The sequence below is a fragment of the Scyliorhinus torazame genome, chromosome 19 (assembly GCF_047496885.1).
Source record: "Scyliorhinus torazame isolate Kashiwa2021f chromosome 19, sScyTor2.1, whole genome shotgun sequence".
Taxonomy (NCBI): domain Eukaryota; kingdom Metazoa; phylum Chordata; class Chondrichthyes; order Carcharhiniformes; family Scyliorhinidae; genus Scyliorhinus; species Scyliorhinus torazame.
The window spans coordinates 79,871,178-79,889,834 of record NC_092725.1 but is presented as its reverse complement, the minus strand read 5'-3'; the positions used below and the strand labels follow the sequence as shown (position 1 = coordinate 79,889,834).

The 18,657-nt window shown below is 43.2% G+C and overlaps 1 protein-coding gene and 1 long non-coding RNA gene across 3 annotated transcripts in view; one reads left to right on the top strand and one right to left on the bottom strand.

Moving 5' to 3' along the window:
- LOC140396245 (ELKS/Rab6-interacting/CAST family member 1-like) overlaps positions 1-18,657 on the bottom strand; it is a 1,343,051-nt gene that overhangs the window by 17,734 nt on the left and 1,306,660 nt on the right. The window lies entirely within an intron of this gene.
- Positions 6,884-16,691, top strand: LOC140396247 (uncharacterized). Its single transcript, XR_011936495.1, has 3 exons — positions 6,884-6,964; positions 11,068-11,171; positions 14,713-16,691. It is a non-coding gene; the product is annotated as an uncharacterized lncRNA (long non-coding RNA).

Here is an 18,657-nt window from a genome sequence, read left to right as displayed (position 1 = left end):
TAAGGGTATTAATGAAAAAAAGAGTCACACTGTCAAAGATTTTCTTCTGGCACTCATCAGGACAGATACAGGACTACCACACTTTAAGGGGCACAACAATGTATGCTGCACGAGAAAAAAGGTGCTGATTGTTTGACAAGTGGACACTGAGCCTAAGAAGCTCTCTTTCCTTGATGTGCTACTTGAAAAATGCACTCTCGGGTTCTCTACTACTGTCCAATGAAAGCCGACCTTCACTGGTCAATATATGAATTAGGATTCCGAAAGCTCCAAGCACTATAAGATTGGCCTTAATTGCAATATCGTTAATGGGTTCCGAGCCATTTGCTTGCCGTGAAAACTTGATGCTGAAATAGGGTGCATCAAAGCTATCCTGTGGGATAATGCCTATCCCCTTTCAGATCGTTGTTCGCTGTATAATGTGTAACTTCATGAATGGGCCTCAGGGTGCCACTTTCAGTCCTGAAAAGTGCCTAATCTACCTCAAATTGCCCTTAAAGGGTAGGTGTCTCATACATTTGAGCAACAGGTGAAGCTTGCCATTTCACCCTGTTACTACGCAGGAGCAACACGAGTGGCATTCTCTACCAACAGGATGCTGCTGTCAAGCTTAAAAAGCCATTCTGCCCACCATACAAATGAGCAATATGGGAAATGAATTTCAGTGCTAGTGCAATGTTAGATATGTAGGCCATACATCCCAATGACTGGTGGATTGTATCAGACAGCATGCCTCTTGGGCTTTTCACCACAAAGTACTAATCATACTGCACTTGCAAAACTCAGAATATAGTGTCCAACGTTAGATGGGATTCTGCAATTGGACAGTAGCTACTGAACAATCCCCAAGTGTGCTAAGAATTACACCAACAACCAAATTAAGATGACCAGTCAGACTCGCAACGTGGCCCACTTATGTTTGCTAGAAGCTACATATATGCAGGGAACTGCCCTCTGAAAACAGAAAAATCATCCAGGCACAGCGTCTTTTTCAATGAAAGAAAAGCTTGGGAGACAACTGTTCCCGGGTGCATTCCTCATGGCACACATAACCAGAGCCGAGATGCCTTTTTTTAAGAATTGAAACAAAAGCTTTAGTGATAGATCTTCCCTGGTACATTCTCCATGGCAACATTTCAAGCAATCAGGGTCCACATGGCAACCAATCAGCACCCTTTTTCTCATGCAGTGCAAATTGTTGTTTTCTTTGAAATCAGGTATTCGTAGGTCTGTCCTGACGAGTGCAATACTAAAACCTTCAACAGCATGTCTCTTTTTTCAACAATACTCAAGTTCTCTTCTACCAAGTGACAACATTAGCATGTTATTTGAGTAACCTGATTTAAAATTCCAACAAATTACTGAATAAAGTACAAATTGAACCATGTAACCATTTCATTGAGATCTAGTGGGTGGCGTTCCTGCCTCTGAGCCAGAAGCTCCGGGTTCAAGTCCCACCCAGGCCTTAATGGCCAACGAAAGTGCATTCACAACGCGGTTAAACAGGTTTAGTGCATCAACCTGAAAATCCTTCCAAACATGCCAATTGATGGTGATAAGAGCGGGAGAGACTCCTGGTCTGCCACACTTGATGTGAAGTGGTACCCCTCATGCGATAAGTTAATGGCGACAGACTTGTGACTTGTCCTGGGAATTGCTAGCTAATGAAACAAACCAAAATCTGCCTTAGTGCACTGCTAGGAAAATTGGGATGGAACCATTGCATTTGGGGTGTTTCTAACTTTTTTATATGAGAAGCTTGTAAAATGCACCTACTGTGCTTGAGCGCTAACAAAATAAGCGCAAGCTTTGTGGGTGGGGCATAATCAGGTAAATTGAATCGTAAACCAACAAAAAAAGAGCATAAACTGTGATTTTGGAAATAACTCATTTAAAATTCCCCAATCTTTTGTGCTGATTTGGCTGATTCTGCCTGGATTCCTTATATTACTGCTGTAAATGAGCAGTATGTTAATGCAAATTATTACTCCTGTTGAAGCTGTACCTAGGATGTTCATCATCTTTACTTGGCTTACAGTTCAACTTCCAGCAAAAGCATAATATTCTATATTTCCTCCCATATTTATTTCGCCTTTCTTCAGCTTTTATTTACCATCGAGTATACATTATTCCTTTTATGGGAGGGCCTGGTGGGATCTTGGGCACTTTTGAAATTCCCACTCTTAATGACTCCTGTTTGGGTAGTGGTAAGTATGTCTGGATGAAGCAGCTGTGCTTCCTATACAGATTCTTCTGTGGGTCCCACAATATTCTATTTAAAAGACAAAGTATTAGAACCTGATTGATGTGCACCCAAAAAGCCAAAACATCAAAATTGGTAGAACAGTCAATGTCCATTAACACAATTCCACACAGGAATTGTTCGGTGCACAGTGCTGCTAAAGTAAAACAGAGATGTCCTGGTCCCTTTACAGTTACAAATGTCTGTTCATTGGGCTGCTCTTAACGCATCTTGTGCTAGGCAGGCTGCATTCAGGAAAACATGTATTACACCTGTCCTTAAAGGAACTGCTGGAAACTATCACTCAAAGAAGTTAGTCTGCTGAAAAATACTTGTTGAATCCGCAGCCTGCAGTTGCAGGCCATTGCTGGCTCCTGCTCAACTTCTCTAGATCCATCCCACCTCCTGATCGCTCTACTCCCCTCCCTGGACACTTGCTCTCCAAAACAATCACCCTTCTAGATCACTTCCCCCTCTTCCCAGCTCAGCTTCCTTCTTCTGGAATTAACTGAAGCCCCTTCAATAATTCAAACCTGAATTACATTGGATGGAATTCTCCCACCAGGGACTTAGTTTCGTGGTCGGGTTTGGGGCAGAGATGTGGGGCGTTTCCCACTGTGGAGGCCAATGAGAAACCATGCCATATCTCCATCCCTGACCTCAATAATTATGCGTCCAGGGGTTATGAACCGTATTTTGTGATGGAGTGGGCATGATGGTGCAAGTGCCGCCACATATCTGGAAGCCATATTGAAAAGGTGCCCACTGTTGAAGAAAGAAGATGGAACACCTGAAAAAGAAGATAGATTCAGGAACACTCTTGAGGCTGGAAGATAGACCTCAATGACACTGGGTGCAGTCTACCCGAATGGGGAAAGAAACCCGTAGTGCACGAGATTAGTCGTGTTTTTCCTGGCGCTCGGAGTGCTGAGAAACATCCCGCTATGTAATGCCTATCCAGGTAGATCAGGAGCCTCCACGGGGAACTCCCCGAAGAACCTGCACTTAATCCCATTGATGCACGATCAATGACCACTAAAGCGAGGTTGTAGTCCAACTGAAGGCTTTAATAGGCTAGATGTTTCCCCCAGCAGCTCAGGTACAGAATGAAGGTTGCTGGGGCAGCACAAGCTCTTATACCCCACCTTGCAGGGCGGAGCTACCATACAGCTTGACCAATAGGAAACATACAATATCTACCAATTGTGTTCCAGCATTACCAGGTACCGTAATACCTCTACACAGACTACCAGACCCGTTTTCTGCACTGAGGACCTCCACTCGCTAGAACACAGTGCGAGAGACCTGGACGTTATTTTAAAATGGCGGCCTAACCTCTCAAGACCCCGGCAAGATCCCCAAACCACTTCCCCACTGCCAACTCACTATAAGGGGGTCCCCAGACCCCTCCCCACATGCCTGCAGGGCACACACCTGCCCAATCACTGCCAAGCTAAAAATGCCAGCTTGTCAATGCCAGCCTGGGACATTTTCAGTGTCCCTGCCAGCTGGCAAGCCTCCTGGGAGACCCCCATGGGTGCTGTTCCATTTGATCCCCATTAATGGAGATCAGCACTGAACACAACTCACTTAAGTTCCAAGGCAAGTAAGTTAGATCCCACACCTTGGTTAGGTCTCAGGAACGTCTATTAGAGTGAGACCACCTGTCTAATTTTAATATACAGATTTGGCAGAAAGTGATCCCGCCCATAATGGGTAGGATTCTCATTGCGATGTCTTTGGAGATTGCAACAGATTTTGCGATGCGTTGTGAGCTGGCTAGATCTGGGAAGTGGGATCTCTTGGCAGCAACTGATCATGTTGCGCCATGCCGCTTTTTGGGCGCAACGCGGCCGGTAGATCCCGCCCACTGAATTCAGAAGGCAGCCCAAGCATTTTTCAGGAAATTCCCAACTTCTGCACACCACATTGTTTCAAATGTGTTGTGGACTGGTGTGTTTTCCTGCTGGCATTGTCGAGAATTGGGCTTGGGGGGAGCGAGATTCCGATGGGACTTCATCTGCATCTCATTAGCAGGATGAAAATCAGTTTCACGCTGGCACCAGCGGGTTTCCTGATCCACCATGATGGTCACCGGCAGAGGATTCCGCAAGAAATTCACACTGGCAAAAAAAAAAATCAATTTTTGGACACCTGCCAAACCCCCCCCCCCCCCCCCCCCCTCACCCGCCATTGAACCTGTCGGCATGGGAGAATTCCACACATTGTTGATTTGCCAGCTCCGCCTGGTGATCCCTACCATGCATCTGCAGCTCACATTTAAATCAGGCTCAATGCACAGATGAGTGTGTCTTGTGCTTATCAATTCCATGGCAGGGATTGTTCATTGTGCCCAGTTTTGCCAGCAGATCCGCACAAAACAATTTCAAGCCCAATCGATAATTAAGCAACTAATGTTTGGATATTAGACCCACCAGCGTGAGCGACATGTAAGCAAGTTAAAAAATGTAAATCTTCAGTCAAATGGATCTCTGACCCGTCCCAGACTTTGGTTATACTCCTGGAGCATCATTAATGGAACCCGCTCTTAATATTCCATGACTCCATTGCCATGATATGTCATTGTCAGGGGGGTGCACTGCTCCGATGGGTGGTCTCTCAGACTCTACTGGGCAGGATCAGTCAGGTTCACCAGTCCAGTCATCATCTGGATTGATGGATGCATGCAGCATCTCTAGCCAGTTCAATTGGGTAGATGATTGCTTCCACAGGGTAGAACTGCTTCTCTATGGCAACCAGTGCATATTGGTTCTTTCGCACCCTACCCGTATCTATTTGGAAGAGTAGGATTGTGGATGTTCAACCCCTTAGTGAGCTTGGTCTCAGGTCCAATCTGGCTCTTCTGGATGGAGGTCTGGCAGGTTGCGTGCATTGTGACATGTGCCATAGTTCCACATGGAACGATATTTGTCCTCTTTCTCACCTTGTCCAAGTCACCAGCTTATACTTGCAAGGGATGTGTATGTGGGGGTAGAGAGTTAAGTGCTCAGTTTTCTGAGTTCACATGGTGCGAAAGAATTCTGAAATGGAGTTGAACGAGTGGTCAGAAGTGGAGGTTGGGTGCCATTCTTCTTCTTCAGCAATACTTTCATTGTACACTCCTCTTTCAGCTTCACCATTGGTTTGAAGATATGGACAAATCCATATAATGTCGTGAATACTTTAAAATATTCATTGGAAAACTCAGTCCATTGTTTGAAATTACAAGTTCTGGGATTCCATTGTTTGAAATGACAAGATCTGGGATTCCAAGTGTTGTAAATATCTCCTTCAATGATGTAATCACTGCTTCAGAATTGTGACCCTGCAAGCACAAGTAATACAATTTGATATCACCTCTTGCAGCAACTTGAGACACCTGGCGCCAAAGGGAACATCTTGCTGTGGCTCGGCATTTTGTGACGCCCACATGTCTTTGGTGCCATCATTGTCATATGTCGAGTTTTAGGACTCTCAGAATGACCACTCTCTCGTTAGAGATGAATAAATCATCGACTACACCGAGGTGACTTCGCTGTTCATATTACTGTCTGAGAATGGGATTGTGTGGCATGTATGCCGGCTATTCTTTGATGCCTTTGTCAGTGCTCTCTGACCTGAGCGCATTCTTCATCAGATTTCCATGCATCTCTGATTCCATTTAGTCACTGAATGGTTACTGGTAGAGTTGTGGTTGCTGTGAATGCAAAGATTTCAAGTACTTTGGCTACTTCTTTGTAGATGGCTTTTCCTCATCGATACTCTACCTGGAGAGGCTATCATTTGCACAGCAGCCCATCACACATAACAGCACACTAACCTGCTCACCACTCCATTTTGCAGTGAGACCTGACTTGAATTTCTATCTCGTAAATCTCCAAATTCAATTCAGCCAAGCTTCTGCTTGGTTGGGACCTGTAAATCTCTTGAAGCTTTCCAGTAAAGGTTGAGAACTTTCCATAACGGTTCTTTCACTCTCTGCTGTCATGTAATATTCTTGGTATTATTAGATTAATAAGAACATTTACTGAGCCTGCTGAGGTAAGAAAAACAGGAATGTTATTCAGAAACATCTTTACTGTGCTGGCTGCGTCTTACCAAAGCTGCAAGAGAGTGCATCACTTCCTGTGATAATGTGCACAGTGGGCTGGATTCTTCTGCTGCGCCCGCCGCAAGATCGCCATGCGCAGGACGCGCACTATGTAAAGATCCATTGACCTCGGGTGGGAATTTCCGGTCGCCAGGCGAGCGCGGCCAGAGAATCTCGCCCAGTATCTGATTAACTTAAGACACAGATGGAATTCACCCATTATAGTACTGGTAGAATGCTTGAGTAGCAAAGGACTCTGATTTAAGGTGATTGGCAAAAGAACCAATCTGAAGAAAAATGTTTTATACACTGTATGGTTAGGATCTGGAAAGCACTGCTTGAGAGTGTGGTGGAGGCATATTCAATCTGGGCTTTCAAAACAGAATTGGATAGGCAGCTGAGGAGAAAGAAATTGCAGGATGACAGGGAAAGAGGATGGGGCATGAGACTAAATGAGTTGCTCTTCTGGAGAGATGCATGGGCATGATGAACTGAATGGTCTCCTTATGTGCTGTAAACATTCTAATCCAGTTTTGAATTTTGCTCCCACAGATTAAAATATCACTAGATCTCTCAACTGTCCAATGTTACTGTCCAATGATGATAATGATTAACAAATGATTATTTGCATAGTGAGTACACAAACTATTAAACAGATTTATATACATGTAATAAGTAAAGTTTCATGATATGCCTCCGGAATTTCATTTGAACAAATATTTATGCTCATTTCTAGTCTTTGCAGCTGTTGAAGGACTTTGAGAAAAAAATAAAAACAAAATGCACGCAAGACAGAAGGTATCAGACATATATCGTGGGAAGGCGCATGTTTGGGGGAACTTTAATTAAATAATGTAGCTTAGCACACTCAAGGCCAGTCATATCCCCACTGTGTCATACTCCTCCAGAACTTGATTCGTGCCAACAATAACTCGGGAATGACTCCACCCACAGTCTTCAAAAAAAACCTTCCAAAATCAGTCTAATTTAGACTGGGGCACTTTTCAGTTACATCTAAATTCTGATAAATGCATACTGAGTTAGCCAAGATATTCTATGCTTGGGTTAGTATTTCCTAATGCGGCATATGAAAAATGAACAACTTCTAATATTTGTACCTCATCTCATTTTATCAGTAAAGCTGCAGGTAATTCTCAAACTAAACCAAAAAAAAATTCAATTAAAAAAAAAAAGAGGTTTAAAAGAATATCCCAGAAGGCAAGTTAAGTGTGTGAAGTGATCGACATGCTGTGCTGACAGTGTCCAATTAGGCTGTGCAATCAAAACACACATAATTGGGGCAGCCGTTTGTACTCAATGCAAGGCTGTACCGTAAGTGTAATGCCTGCATCAAGAATTCTATAGAATGGGAGTGAGCAGGAAGTGATTTTATACATTGGAATGCTATCCTTGGATCAGCCATACATTTATTCAAAATTAATTGCGGTGAAGGCAGGGTAACTGATGGCATTTTTGAATGCAAGTTATGTCAGTATTTTATGCATAGATCATGATTCGTTCTTTTGATTGTAGCAAAAGGAATCATTATGATAATAATTCCTGCATTATTTCATTGGTGAGTTACACTCAATAATGAGGGAGTGACCAGCACAAGAGAGCAGAGATCATTTAACCCTATCAAAATTTTGTATCAAACTATAATTTGATCTCCGGGTAAGCATTCTCCAAGGCGGCCTTCAGGCCGCGCAACAACGCAGAATCGCCGAGCAGAAGCTTATAGCCAAGTTCCGCACACATGAGTGCGGCCTCAACCGGGACCTGGGATTCATGTCGCATTACATTCATCCCCCACCATCTGGCCTGCAAAATCCTACCAACTGTCCTGGCTTGACACAATTCACACCTCTTTAACCTGGGGTTACCCCATCTCTGGATCTGTAAAGATTTAATCACCTGCTAATGCTCGCATTCCAAACATTCATAGATTATCATAGATTATCATAGAATTTACAGTGCAGAAGGAGGCCATTCGGCCCATCGAGTCTGCACTGGCTCTTGGAAAGAGCACCCTACCCAAGTTCAGCACCTCCACCCTATCCCCATAACCCAGTAACCCCACCTAACACTAAGGGCAATTTTGGACACTAAGGGCAATTTATCATGACCAATCCACCTAACCCGCACATCTTTGGACTGTGGGAGGAAACCGGAGCACCCGGAGGAAACCCACGCACACACGGGGAGGATGTGCAGACTCCGCACAGACAGTGACCCAAGCCGGAATCGAACCTGGGACCCTGGAGCTATGAAGCAATTGTGCTATCCACAATGCTACCATGCTGCCCATTGTCCGGCATCTTTGAATCTGTCTATATATATGTTTCTGGAACATACCTCTTCATTCACCTGAGGAAGGAGCAGCGCTCCAAAAGCTAGTGACATCGAAACAAACCTGTTGGACTTTAACCTGGTGTTGTAAGACTTCTTACTGTGCTCACCCCAGTCCAATAAATTGGAGTCTGATGTAGGAATCCTTGTTGTCGAGATGCTCTAGGGATGTGTGTGTGATCAGGGAGATGGTGTCTGATGTGGACCGGTTGCAGCGGTATGCGAATTGCAGTGGATCAAGACGTTCTGGGAGTAAGGAGTTGATGCGCTTCATGACCAACCTCTCGAAGCACTTCATTACGACTGAAATCAGGGCCACTGGATGGTAGTCACTGAGGCACGTTGCCTAGTTCTTCTTTGGCACCGGTACGATGGTGGTCTGCTTGAGGCAGGTGGGGACCTCGGGCGGAGTAGGGACAGGTTAAAGATGTCCGCGAACACATCTGCCAACTGGTCCACGCAGACTCTGACCAGGGATCCCGTCCAGACCCGCCGCCTTCCGAGGGTTCACTTTCAGGAAGGCCGACTTCGAAAGCTGTGATGGTGGGTATGGGTGTGTTCTGGGCTGCTGGGGCACTTGACAGCAGATCATTGGTTTCCTGCTCAAACCGAGCATTGAGTGCATTGAGTTCATCGGGGAGGGGCGCGCTGCTGCTGCTGGAGATAGTGCTCGGCTTCGCTTTGTAGCTCGTTATGTTTTATGTTGTTTAGGCCTTGCCACAACTGCCGAGAGTCTGTAACGCTAGTCTGTGACTCTAGCTTGGTCAGATATTCTCTCTTGGCATCTTGGATGGCTTTGCAGAGATTGTATAGGTCAGGGTCACCTGACTTGAACGCCTCAGACCTGTCCTTCAGTAGGGAGTCAATCTCGCGATTGAGCCATGGTTTCCGGTTGGGGAACGTACGGACTGCTTTCTTTGACATGCAGTCGTCCACACATTTGCTGATGGAAGTCTGTGACGGTGGCGAAATACTCATTTAAGTTGGTCGCTGAGTTCTTAAATATGAACCAGTCCACTGTCTCTAAGCAGTCAAGTAGGAGCTCTTTTGTTTTCTAGGACCAGCGCTGCACGGCCTTCTTAGCTGGCTTGTCCCGCATGAGTTTCTGCTTCTATGCCAGGAGAAGGAGCACAGTTTTATGGTCTGATTTTCCAAAGTGGGGTTGGGGGATGGAACAGTAGGCGCCCTTGATTTTTGAGTAGCAGTGGTCAAGAGTGTTGTCGCCCCTGGTGGGACAGGAGATGTGCTGGTGGAAGTTTGGCAATACACTCTTGAGGTTGGCCTTGTTGAAGTCCCCGGCCACAATGAACAAGGCCTCCGGGTGTTCTGTTTTGTAGTTGTTCATAACTGTGTGCAGTTTGTCCAGTGCCTTCTTCACTTCTGCCTGGGGTGGGATGTAGGCCGCTTTACTGGCTGGAGTGAACTGATGTGGGAGGTAGTACGGGCAGCAGTTAACGGTCATGTATTCCAGGTCTGGAGAGCAGTAGGTCGCCAGGTCGCCACATCCAACCACCTGGAGGACTTGATGAGGAGGCAAACCCCTCCACCCTTCGCTTTGCCTGATGACGCTGTGTGGCCTGCCTTGATTGTCACAAGTAGGCTTACATTAACACTGCAATGAAGTTACTGTGAAAATCTCCTAGTCCCAACACTCATGGGAGGTTTAAGATGGGGATGGGGGGGGGGGGGGGGAGGGGGGGGGGGGTGGAGGGGGGGGGGGGGTAGGACAGGAACCCTCATTGCATTTAAAAAGTACTTTAATCGAAGTCTTTAATACAAATTATATCAAGGTGCTTTAATAGCAAGTATTAAAATCCTGTAACATTACTATTTTTATGTGTAATGTTCTATACTTAACCCTTTAAATTTTATCTGCCATTATACTGCCCATCTACTTATTTTTCCAATTCACGTTGTAATTTCTCAGCTGACTTCTCGAAAACTACAGCTCGTCCAAGTTTAGCTTCAGCACTTTCCACTGAATTTCTGAGTCCATATGAGTGATATGAATTACAAACAGAAGTGGTCCCCGCACCCTATTAGTAATTCCTCTCGCCCCATCTCAACACAACGTCTCCAACAAGTACCCACGCTTTTCTAACGTTTAGCCAATTTCTAATCCATTCCCAATATTCACCCTGAATCTCCACGGTTTTGACCCTAATCAATTTTATGTGGAAGAATACTAAAGAGGGAGTTTAGTTAATATACCTCATAGGGTTTTCCACTGTTTGCTTGGATTGTCACCATCTCAAGGAAGTTGGTCCGGTTGGGCCTTACTGCTGATGACCTTAGTTTACTAAATTACTACTTTAAGCTAGGAAGAGGGGAAGGTACAAACATTTCTGTGCAGCAACAACATAGTTCTAGAACTTTCTTTTTAAAGGTACTCCAAAAGCTTTCACTGTGTAAGGAGATTTGGTACCAAAGAGAAGAGTTTACTTGAATCTATTGCAGAATGGAAGGACCTGCACAGCCTTAATGGTGAAAGTATGTATAATTTTAAGTTGACTAAAATAAAATGTGCTTCTGATAAACAGCTCCATTATTTGAAATATGACTGATACAAGATTAATGGATCTGTAGTTGCCAGTCTTTTTAATCAGCCTTTTCAAAGTGCAGAATCACGTTAGCCTGTTTCTAATCTATTGGTACTTCCTTCACGTCCAGTGACCCCGTCAATGATTGTCAATGCCTCGTAAATCTCTTGCCTAGTCTTTCTTAGCACCCTGAAATAAATGCCAACCAGCTTTGTGGATTTATTTATTTTGGGCCCTTTTAACCTATTTAGATTGCAGTCTTACTTATAACTAATGCTACTTAGTATGGTTATAACAATTTGTTGAGAAAAATTAAGGTTTAAATACAAAATGTAACACAGTTACTATCAAACTGTGTGGTCCATCCAAAAAATATCTTCTATTTATTCACGAAATCTGGGAATATCTTAGAGTGATAGTTGGATCCTACTCTGTGGACTTGCCCTCAAAAAAGATAACAATTTGTGTTATTGGAATTTCCATCCATAAGGATTCCTGGGACAAGCTGACTTCTCGAAGGATATTGCTTTTAAAATAAACAAACAAACAGAGACATGCATGCAAGGACACACACACAGCTACATACAGAACAAGTAATCAGCCAAAATACCATTTCTGAAGACAGCAGACATTTTCCAAAACAAACTGTTAAGCTGAAATGTTTCTCTATTTACAGAAAGTCTAACTTTTTAAACTTTGCTACTCTTTTATGTCCTCCCCTGATATTCTGATTCCAAATGATTTCGGGGATTGATGCCCATTGACTAGACATACACAGTGAAGTCTGCTAATGTGTGACTCCATGCAGAACGATGGCCAATTGGAAACAATCTCAAAGAATACAAGGAATGGGAAATTGAATTTAAGGTGGTGATAAGCAGGATTTAAAAATAGTATTTTCTACAAAAAATGGAAATCTTGTAAAACTGATTTGTAATTTTCCATGGAATAAAAACATCTAAATGATTCCTTACTTTTGTCATTGTCTGTATTTAAAAAAATTTAGAATATCAGAATAAAATAAACTCTTTTGACGCAGAACAGCTGGACACTGTAATTGTCTGAATTATTTCATTATAAAAATTATTTTCTTTTTGACTAATTGATGAGTTCAAGATTTAAAAAAAGTAAAACCTTTTCTTATAAATTGAAAGCATTTACAAGGGCCAAGTGCCCTGTAAAAATGTTAGTGGCTGGTTGTTTCCTGTTAAACTTAACCTTCTGCATCCAAATAGCTTCTCCTTCTGTGCACTTCTTTTAATGTTTCCCATGTGTTTTATGCATACAGCTGACAATATTAATTACCTATTACTTGGTAGCTTTTACATCTTGTTTAACTCTTCATATAGATAGGAGTAAACACACATATCTCAGGGCTTCACGAAAAATCCCTTTGGTTCTTACTTGTATTTTCTGCCCATTACTCTCTTTCCTATTTTTCTCAAATAGATAATTCACATCATTTTACACCAGAAAGTCTTGAAAATCTTTGCCAAGACATTCTTGTAGTTCTTAGCAACACTGTATTGTAACAGATAATCAGGAGCAATGATCCTATAAAGTGTAGCAAATCTAAGATTATGCTCACCCCTCCCCTTCCACCCCTCAACATTGCTTTTGAGTGGTATGGTGCTTCAGTGGCCCAAGTAAATTGCAAAAGAAATTGGCTGAAATAATACGTACACAAGCTCAAGTCTTCTGCTGAAGAGTATATTGTGGTTTTTTTTATTTCTCAGGATCAGGTGATGCTGGCAAGGCAGAAATTACAGCTCATCCCTACTTGTTCTGAGGAGATAGCAGGGAGCTTTTTTCTTGAACTACTGCAGTCCTTGTGGGGATTGCGCTAGCTGTCTCAGAAAATGCCTGGATTTCTGACCCAGCACTGACCAAAGGCTCCAAAAAAACGTGATTCACGTTGAAATGTGAAGCTACTGGTAAAACAGCAACAGTTAATGTTTCCATCTTCCATTTGGATCTCTTCCTTTTCCCTTTGACCCAATTGAACCCTCAACTCTATGAACTCTCCAGCATCAGGTCGGGAGCAGGAACAGAGGATTTATCTGATGAATGGTGTCAATTTTGCAAACATAACAAAGTTGTCCACACAATGCTACGTATTTTTATGAGTGGTGGGAGGCTGATGGCTCATGGTGTATTTGCTATGATTTCCGATGCAGAGCTCTCAATTGCAGCTGTACCGTGGTGGGGAGCTCTAATGATTCTCATTGAACAGAGAAATAAATTAAAAGGCGAAGCAATTCAGGATGCACACTCTGCACCATGTAGATGATCAGCACACATAGGTAACGCCTAGAAGCTAAGTGTCCTCCCAGCTAGGGATTATAAGCACTGCTGGGAAATTTCAGTGAAGGGGGCAAAAAAAGGGAAGAAAAAGTACTCCAAAAGTTGGTGATAGACCACTTATATCATAGAATTTACAGAGCAGAAGGAGGCCATTCGGCCCATCGAGTCTGTACCAGAGCCTGGAAAGAGCCCAAACCTCCACTCCATCCTCACAACCCAGCAACCCCACTAACCCTTTTGGACACTAAGGGCAATTTAGCACGGCCAATACACCTAACATGCACATCCTTAGACTGTGGGAGGAAACCGGAGCACCCGGAGGAAACCCACACAGACACAGGAAGAACATACAGACTCCACACAGACAGTGACCCATGCCAGGAATCGAACCTGGGACCCTGGCGCTGAGAAGCAACAGTGCTAACCACTGTGCTACTGTGTACTAGTAGCTTGTGTTTGACAAGTATCTTCATTCAACCCCAGGTTCATGAGAGTATCAAGCACATAATAGAATAAACATTGGTACAAGTCCATAGTGTAAATGGGTCAGTGAAGCACTTATAAAGATCTTACGCACAGTGGCTAACTGCATTTTTGTAGATCAATTCTTACTTAACCTACAGCTGCGGCTTGATACACACACGTCACACTAACAAATGCGATTCAACATTTCACTTGCTGGTGAGTTGTTAAATGACATTTGTTGGTGGGTGTGTGATTAATGCACACAATCAGCAGTGGTCTCAGTTCATTGAGTTACATGAGACAGAGGAATATGGGCCCAGATTTTGTGATGGCATTTGCCACTGGCATCGTAAAAACGTTGTCCATAAAGATTTAGCGATTCTGTGGTATGAATTTCACCTTGTCTGACATTCATTTGAATCTGGCGCCAGGTCAACAGTATCTCCAGGCATCCAGTAACAGTAATGTCATGAAGACTTTTAAGCATCGAACCACATTGAAACATTCTCACAGACAGCAAACCAGGAAGTAAAATGCACTGATTAGCCTTCACCTTTTAATGTTACTTTACAGAGAACAAAATAAAGATTGCGACAAATACATAGGATTAAGACAGAAAGCGAAATATCATAAATAAACTTTAATTATTTTCTAAGATATGTGCAATTTTTATACTATAATGGAGAAATTTAACATTCATACCTTTAAATTTTGTTTTTCAGGGCCAAAGAGGTTGTTCATAAGTAATTATCTAGTACTTGTTAAAAACCCAGTTACACCTCATTCAACAAACTGCAACTATTTCAAGAATCTTTACAGCAAGACAAAAAAAAACATAAAAGTGGACTGTCTCATCAGTTTGATAAATTCTATTTGATTTCAGTCTGTGGGAACTTCAATAGCACACCCTATAGAGAACTGTAGAATTACTGTGAGCAACTTTGAGATTTCTGTGCTAAATGTGCATGTGCAGTATTTAAGAAGTTACAGTTGGTTTAAGAGGAGTAATGACAAAAAGCACCGACAGTTCCATAATCATTACTTTGTGAACTCCAGGTCATTACATTTCACTGTTAATTACACTATACTATAACCTTCTGTCTAATGGGGAGGATTCTGCTGAAAATTTATCAGCACACTCTGGCATTTGTATTTTTCCCTCAAATTGACATTGCTTTGGAAATAGTGTACTGTCACCCATTCACAAGATAAATGAGCATGACATCAAGCACAGGTCCACGTATCATTAAGTAATTTTTATCCCTGTAAAGCCCCAGTGTGAGAGGTGACATTTAAGATTTATAACCGTAACTTTGTACAAAGTAACATTTACTCAAGATGGACTTGACAGGATGCAGGTTGATGTCATCTCCTCAGTACATTTACCAACTGGATCTGTCTACTTTGCCAAATGGAAATTTCCATTGACGGCAAATTTTTCCTGAAGCTGGTTGTTAACCTCTGTGGTGAAAACTGATTTTGTACTGCAGAACGCTTGCTTTTCTATGACTGCTATGTGCAAGGCTTCCAGCCCTGTGATTAAATCATGTAAAGAATTTGTGTGTTAGCTTCATTATTGGTACATATAAAGGCTGTCTGTCACTTAGTGATGTTCAGGGCTCCACGAACAGCTTGGAAGAGCAGATCACATTTCCAATACTGGCTACAATGAGTTCTGATGAAGGGTGCACATTCGACTTTTCATAATAATCTCTGCTCTTTTCAGATAACGATTAACCCATTGTGCATTTCCAGAATTTTCAGTTTATGTTAATGATTATGATGCCAATTGGAGCACAAGACAATAATAATGCTCAACTACAAAGCCTCTATAATTACTTCTGTTGCTCTATCCTCAATATATGCTCTTTCCTCTCTAAAGATCAGTAAGTTTTTCTTCAACCCCCATTGGTATGGTACCCAAGGACTCCAACAAATAACTTTCAAAATGGCCACCAGGAGTTGTCCAACAGCAATCCAAAATGCCTCTTCCCCTGTGAAGAAGTAGTCAGGCTCTCACCATCATGACAGGGAGATGTCAGGAACTTGGGTCCAGAAATGGGGTCAAGATGTAACAGGCAATTTAGGGGTTGAACAGACTGAAGGTAAAGACTGCCGACTCAGAGGAATGCGCCCAGAGCCTTGTCCAATTCAGACTTAACCTTGTTAGTGGGAATACACAGAATGCACTGGTTCAGCAAAGATGATCCACTCAAGATCTATTGTCATTCTGGACAACCTTGTTTGACCAGCCATCAGCCCAGCACATAGCCTGATGACCTATTTGTCTGTCATTGGGAGATTAGCTGCATACCAATGGCATAGCTCTGTTCATCTGCAGAAACGGGAGTGGACAATCAGCCAAGATAAAGATAATAAGTTCAAGTCTGGAAACCTGAGAGAACCTTTGTTTGAGGAGTGGGCGGAGCTTAGAGAGAGCGAGAGAGAGAGAAAAAATGCTGTTCTGAACAGTTACAGGGAGAAGGCTGTGCAAATCGACCAGCGAGGTCATGAAAGTTGCCATCGAGGCAGGCTTTGGAAAAGGGTTCTGAACAAATGTCCTTAACAGAAGAAAAATTGCTTTGTAAATGTAAGTATTGTCTTGGTCTGTATGTGTAAGCGGCATGGGAGTGGCATCTTTTGGTAAAATGATGTTTAATGAGTGTGTTAAGGTTAAGAAACTACATGTAATCTGTAAATGTTAGAGCTGAAATAAAACTTTAACTATTGTTTCCTTTTCTTTTAATAAATTTTGTTTATAAAATAACCAAGCCTTTTTTCTTATATCATCACATCTGGAACAAATCAATCTTATTGCACCGCATTAAAACTTTAAAAGGTTATAGCATCTGGCCAGTCTCTTAACCACTGTTGAGAGCTGACCAGGCGTCCATAACATCCTTAATAGCTACCATTAACCACACAGATACACCATGTAGAGAATCTCTGGTGTCATTGAATTGCCTATTATTTGCTTATTGTAATTTCAGTTTATGTGACTCTCAAGCCGTAATGTCATTATCATATGGAAAAAGTATTATATAACAGGAAACGGGAGAGGGAAAAGCCTAAAATTTTGCAATTCATTGAAAGTCAAATGTACATAATAAGCTTATAACCTGAAGCTCACCGTGGACAGGGCTAGAGAAATTAAGGTACAACTGATAACCTCGGATTTCAAAAATGATAAATCTGAAATATTGAACACACTGTGACATGGATTGGCAAAATGAGGCCATGTATTATGAGGTTTTCATCTTATTCTTCCCATATCGGAGTAGCTGAGTAAACTCAAGAGGGCAAGGTTTAAGGTGCAAGAGAATTATTTGAGCGGTGACTTCAGTGGGGACATGCAAGAGGAGGTCGGACGTCGGGTAGCTGCCGCTAGAGTCCTGGGTTTTTGGTCTTTTCCACCCGTTTTCTGTGGGGAAAAATTCAGGAAATCTGTCCCAGGGGTGACTTAGTTGGTAAAGAATGTCTCAGAGCCAGCGAAAGAATACTGGAAAGAAGGATTTGAACACCAGTCTGCCAGCGGGGTTGAGCATAGTTAAAGGTGCGTTGGCAGAGGCAAGCTCACGTGTGGGGCCGCCTGTATAATGGTAAAGACACTAGCAGAGGTGGTGGCAGTGGAATTTGAATGACAGTTCAACAAGCATTTTGAGAGGCAAGGGAGGGAGATGCTGGAATCGCTCAAGCAGTCGGTGGAAGGTCTGCTGGCTCCAATCAGGGAGTCACTTGGAAGAACATCGGAGGCAGTGTGGGAGCAGGGTGTTGTGTTAAAGTGGGTGGAGGAGGCACTGTCAGGGCAAATTGACCGGCTCACCTCGCTAGAAGTTGAAATGGCCAAGGTGGAGGACAGAAATAAAGGCCTGCGAGCAAGGTGGAGGACCTTGAGAATAGATCGCTGCAGCAGAATTTGAGAAAAGAGGGGCTGCCTGAGGGAGTGGAGGCCAGAGGCCAACAGAGTTCATTGCGATGATGCTGAAGGAAGCTGATGGGAGAGGGGGATGACATCCCTCCCTGTGGAGTTGGATCGGGCCCACCAGTAACTTTGGGCAAATGAGCCACCAAGGGGATAGTATCAAATCCCGAATGAAACACCTGACAAACCCAACCTTTATGAAGTCTTACCTGGTCCTTCATTCGCAAGTGGATCTCCTGCAACAGCACCACGTCGGCACAAGGGGAGTGATAGTCTGCTTACAGAGGTATCAGTTGAAGGAGACGGTGCTGAGGTGGGCCAAGCAGATATGAGAGATGATGGGGGAAGGCACCGGCATTTGTGTTTACCAAGATCTTACGGTGGGCGGTGAAGAGGTAGGCGGCCTTTCACAGGGCTTAGGCGGCATTGTACAAGAGTGGAGTACATTTTGGAGTGATCTACCAGGCGAAATTGAGGGTTACGCACAACTCGACAGACCATTTCTTTGAGACGGTGGAGGTGTTCATAAAGGCAGAAGGACTGGGTCTGGATTGAGTATGGTGAAAGAGAGACTTTGTTACTGTTGGGGGGGGGGTTGGGTCAAATGGTTGATAAAGTTGTATTTTCCTGTTAGTCTAGGTGTTTTGATGGCCTTGCACTGAATATGGGTATTGGTAAGGTGGAGGTTTGTGGGGGTTGTGTCAGGGTGCTTTGATGGGGTGAAGAGGTTTTGATTTATTTTGTT